Here is a 6,041-nt window from a genome sequence, read left to right on the forward strand (position 1 = left end):
AGTGAGCATGCTCCAGCCCAGGACTTTCCCAGCAATCGCGGGTCTGAGTCCAGGAACCAGAACTGAAAGCTGGGGGGCTGTCTCTTCCATGCTCTCAGTGCTCCCACTGCTGACGCTCCATGGTATTGAGGAGGAAGCTGCATGATTCAAATGCAGAGGGGACAACAGTCAGACTGAGGAGGTGGGGGAGAGTAGCTTGGGAGAAGGACCCTGGGGTTTGGGGAGATTGGGACTGGAGGCTTAGCAAAGAGGGAGAAGGAAACTAGGGCTAAGTATTGGGGGTCGGGGTGGGATGGGGGAGACTGGGACCCTGGATGGACACCGGGATAGGCTAGGCAATGTGATTGGGAGTAATGAGGGAAACAGAGAGAGGACAAGGGGCTAATGGGAGTGGGGAAAACAGATCAGATGAAGATCCAGGGGGAGACTGGCAATGGCTGGACAAGGCCAGGAATCCGTGGGGTAGGAGGAGGTAGAGGTGTGGGGACAGATTTGACAAGGAACTAGGATGCAGTGGCAACTGGGACTAGCTGGGCAAAGGGACTGGGTAGTCAAGGATGAGAAGACTGAGGAGTGGAGGCTTGGACTGGGACAAGGAGGCAGAGGTGGGGAAGAGAGAATTGGAAGGGTGACAGCCTTCAGGGGAAGGGCAGAAGGGTTGAGCTCAGAGGTGACAGAAGAGTGTACACACTACTCCACATTCTTCTCCAGAGCTGAGAATGGCACTCAGATTCCTGAATCTGCTGTCAACAGTCTGCTGAGTTTGATGTCAGCAAATAGCTGTGAAACCCCTGGCAAAGAGTGTCTCCTCTCCCCTACTAATGCTGGTCCACATAAAGGAAGACAATCTATTACTGTTACCAGTTACTCCATTAGCTCAAGTGGCAGAGGTCTGGGAATGGATCTAAAGGTTCCAGTCCTCTCAATGACTCAAATGTGTTAATATGACTGAATTCCTGTTTTTATGACAACCTGATTATTTATAGCAGAAGTTTAATTTCCTTAAACATTTGCAACTGACCATGACTAGTAAGTATTACTAATAGGTTTTTTTAAATATAAGACTATCAGGTTGTGCACAGAACTACATAATCATGTGCTCTTAGCATACCATTTGTCCTTTCTCCCATTTGGTCCTGGTGTGTGTTACACTCAGTTGTTGTGTCTTGTTTTAAAATGATTATAAGCTCTTCAGGACAGGGACTACGTACTTCCATATGTTTGTACAATGCCTACACAATGGGGTCCCAATTATTAATGGAGCCTTTGGGTAAGCATAATTATAAGAGTAACTTTTAATCATAGAACTAATATGGTGCCAAAAACTAATGATTAAAGACAACTGAGTAGCTTTATTTATAACCCTACGTTCATCAGTTTGGACAAAACTGTCCAGTTCGCTGGGTGGTGTGAATTGAGTTTCAGGTACCTAAATACCCTCCCTGCAAAAAAAAAAAAAAAACCCTCAGCTAGACTGGAGTGCTTCCTCAGCTTTACTCTGAAACTGGCCGTTAGAAGGGTTCACTGTGAGACACAATGAGTTTTGTAACAAAACCCTCACCACTAAAAGTCACTGGTTTCAGCTGAACTTCTTGCTGAATTCCCCTTTTTTGATCTCTACCGAAGCCAGAGACAGGAGAAAGCTTAGTGAGAGAAAAGGTAAAACTCTGATCCTTTTATTCAGTGACAATCTCCCTGAAATTTGGTGGCACAAAGTGGAAACTTCAGCCTCAACTTGTCACTGAAAACCAAAACTTGGATGATGAGCTTTTGCAAAACTAAATCCAGGCTTTCTTTCCTAATTAGAGATGGAATTGACTCTAAAATTAGCTACTTAAGTTATGAATAGTGCTAACAAACAATTTTGTATTTGTATAATTGTGTTACAAAGAGAAGATAGTAAAGAGAGGAACCCAAGAGTCCACATTAGAGAAATGATTGTTCTAGCTACCTCCTAGCAACAACTCTTCTCTTTTTTGTTATGCTCAACAACCCAGAAAACCCTGCCCTTCTCCTATTAAAGGCTGGTTTAAGGCATGTTTTTGGAATGTTTTAGTTATTTTGGAGAAAAATCAAGTCAATTATGGGTTACACAGTAAATTGAAATCCTCTTCGGTTAACCACATCAGAGATTCACCTCTGCTACTGCAAGCATTCTGGAATGGGTTATAAAATACAGGAGATGTTACCAGTGAGTCTTTCACAGCTCCAGCAAACAAGTTACACTGAGACCACCATTCAAGAGGCACACCCCTAGCACGCTATAAGACTAGGACATTTGCACCTGCAGTTGCCCCAAAGAATCCAGTTTAACAGTGTGTCGTACTACCAACAGCAAATCTAGATAGCCACATTCTCCCCAGAGGTGGGCAACTACCACTTTGATCCCTTTACCCTCCCTGGTCACCCTTAGGCATAGAATTACTTTGCTATAGCTACACTGCTCAAGGGTGTGAATAATCCACCCCCGAATGATGTAGTTACACTGATCTGAAGACAGCACTATGTCGGCAGGAGAGCTTCCCCCGCCAACATAGCTACCACCTCTCAGGGAAGCGGATTAACTACACCTACAGGACAGTTCTCGCCTGTTGGCTTAGAGCTTCTTCATTCAAGTACTACAGTGGTGCAGCTGCACCGATACAGCGGTTTAAGTGTAGACCTGCCCTTAGATAAGGAGCTCCATAGGGGAGAGCCATTTTCAGATATGACTGGTAAGCAGATTGAGCACTACCATAAATAAGTGATAGCGACCCACTTTCCAATAGCCTTACTCCCACCAAGGAGCGGCCTTCTCCATGGCCTACATCAGGAGAGAGGGTGTTGGGAAGTGGGCCACTTTGAGCACAGAAATAGAGGAAGAAACTATTATCTCCTTACTGGTTTCAGAGTAACAGCCGTGTTAGTCTGTATCCGCAAAAAGAAAAGGAGTACTTGTGGCACCTTAGAGACTAACCAATTTATTTGAGCATAAGCTTTCGTGAGCTACAGCTCACTTCACTTAACCTCAAAATGTCTTTCTATACCTTCACCCCCACCTCTTGATGAGGCCTAATTCCCCTCTGACTTAATTAAACACAGAAGCATTTTGAAGCCACTGCATTGACTGTTCATTTAGTTTGTCTTTCTGAAGAAAGATCTTTTGGAAGAATCATTGCTACTGCAGCATTCGTCAACCCTTACTGGCTATTGGGGTAGAGGTTTAGGGTGGTACTTTGCCTCAAACAGTGTAGAATTCACATTACTCTGAATGTGGGTTCCTAGTGCCTTTACCCTCAAATTATGGAAAACAGAGTATACTGGTGAGTTGAGTTCTTGTTGTTACCTCATGCCTTACCAGCAGCAATTCAGTAACCATTAAAGAACTAGGACTAAACACAATCTTACTCAAGGGCCTTAAACTTGTGATCTGGCTCCTGTACCCAGCAAATTAACTGAAGATTTAGATAAGAAGCACCAGTATGCAGGAGATTTAACCACAACATTTGTTTAGGTTTCAGAGGAACAGCCGTGTTAGTCTGTATTCGCAAAAAGAAAAGGAGTACTTGTGGCACCTTAGAGACTAACCAATTTATTTGAGCATGAGCTTTCGTGAGCTACAGCTCACTTCATCAGATGTTTACCGTGGAAACTGCAGCAGACTTTATATACACACAGAAATCATGAAACAATACCTCCTCCCACCCCACTGTCCTGCTGGTAATAGCTTATCTAAAGTGATCAACAGGTGGGCCATTTCCAGCACAAATCCAGGTTTTCTCACCCTCCACCCCCCCACACAAATTCACTCTCCTGCTGGTGCTAGCCCATCCAAAGTGACAACTCTTTACATAATCAAGTCGGGCTATTTCCTGCATAGATCAAGGTTTTCTCACATCCCCCCCACCCCCATACACACACAAACTCACTCTCCTGCTGGTAATAGCTCATCTAAACTGACCATTCTCCAGGTTTAAATCCAAGTTAAACCAGAACATCTGGGGGGGGGGTAGGAAAAAACAAGAGGAAACAGGCTACCTTGCATAATGACTTAGCCACTCCCAGTCTCTATTTAAGCCTAAATTAATAGTATCCAATTTGCAAATGAATTCCAATTCAGCAGTTTCTCGCTGGAGTCTGGATTTGAAGTTTTTTTGTTTTAAGATAGCGACCTTCATGTCTGTGATTGCGTGACCAGAGAGATTGAAGTGTTCTCCGACTGGTTTATGAATGTTATAATTCTTGACATCTGATTTGTGTCCATTTATTCTTTTACGTAGAGACTGTCCAGTTTGACCAATGTACATGGCAGAGGGGCATTGCTGGCACATGATGGCATAGATCACATTGGTGGATGTGCAGGTGAACGAGCCTCTGATAGTGTGGCTGATGTTATTAGGCCCTGTGATGGTGTCCCCTGAATAGATATGTGGGCACAATTGGCAACGGGCTTTGTTGCAAGGATAAGTTCCTGGGTTAGTGGTTCTGTTGTGTGGTATGTGGTTGCTGGTGAGTATTTGCTTCAGGTTGCGGGGCTGTCTGTAGGCAAGGACTGGCCTGTCTCCCAAGATTTGTGAGAGTGTTGGGTCATCCTTTAGGATAGGTTGTAGATCCTTAATAATGCGTTGGAGGGGTTTTAGTTGGGGGCTGAAGGTGACGGCTAGTGGCGTTCTGTTATTTTCTTTGTTAGGCCTGTTGTTTAGGTAGTTCAAGAATTGGCCTCTGGGGTGTAGTGCAATGGGATGGTTCCTTCTTCCTAGTTCGGAGGAATATACTCTACAGCTTCCTCACTAGCTTTTCCTGGTGTTTAATTAAATAGGTGAGGAAATGAGGCTTTGTTGCAAGTTTCCTTTTCAAGAATAACTGTGGAAAGTCTGAAGCAGGCCGGGTAGCCAGGCTTTCATTCCAACAACCCACTCTCTTAGTGCTTACTAAATACCACATCTGTGATTTGTAGCAAGTTGCTACAGATTTGCCTTTTTGTTTCTCCAAAATTGAAACTCTGGAAAGACTTTACCATATAGATCAAGAAGGGAATTATCAGGAGACTGTTTCTTCCTGATTTTGTGCAGTCCCTCAGGTACTACAATGATGGATAGCGGTGTAAAACCCTGGAGGTAAAGAGTGTCCTTCAGGAAAGTTAAAAACTAACCAGATGAATAGCAGTGGATGAAGTGTTAAAGACTGTATTTCTACTTTCCAACTTGATTACAGAATATTGAGTAAATAGAGATACCTACTGCTTGCCAGTCCCCAATGTTAGCATTCACTCAACAGGACTGCTTTCCTTCCCACACAGCTATCTGAGGTTGTTAGTTCAATTCAATCAGGGTATTGCAGCCCTTGTGACTACAGCTATCTGCAAGCTGTTCCTCCTACACACTGAGCTATCCCACAGGAGCAGAAAGCCACAGGCAATGGTGCTAACTTACAATGTGTTAAACCAGATCCTTGCTTTAGTGTTTTTCTACAAGGCACAGGAGCATTTTCCCATCCAGCCCAGCTTTGAACTATTTAGACAAGCTCCTACCTGCTCCCTCCCTTAGATTTCGGTGGTTTGAAGAAAATGGGGACTGACTAGTCACCACACATTTTGCAAAACCAAGTCACAGCCAGTGAAGTTTTGCAGATTTAAAGCCAAACCAAGATTAGCTTCTCTCTTACTGAACCCCTTATTCTCCTTCCCTTTTCTTTCCAGCAAGGGCCCCACACCATCTCCCCCCTCAAGCCATGCATCGCCAACTCATCAGTCCTTGTAACAACCCCAGAGGGATAATTTGAGCCCCATAAGGCCAAGATAAATTGCCAGAAGAAGCCATACTTCTGCTTTAGTGTCACCAGTTTCTGGAATTTAGGTCTCCAGGTTTTTAGCTTTTTCATAATTAAGAAAAACAGGTTTTAGTGAGCATATGTGTGACCATCTTTTCATGCTCAGATGAAGTCTTTTCTGAAGCACTAACCCTCCCCCGCCCCCCATGAGAATGAATTTCAACCAATCCCTTCCATAGATAGTTGTGAGAACTGAAAGAGACAAGAAGGTTCAGATAGTCTCAGTGTGACTT

The sequence above is a fragment of the Lepidochelys kempii genome, chromosome 2 (genome assembly GCF_965140285.1).
Source record: "Lepidochelys kempii isolate rLepKem1 chromosome 2, rLepKem1.hap1, whole genome shotgun sequence".
Taxonomy (NCBI): domain Eukaryota; kingdom Metazoa; phylum Chordata; order Testudines; family Cheloniidae; genus Lepidochelys; species Lepidochelys kempii.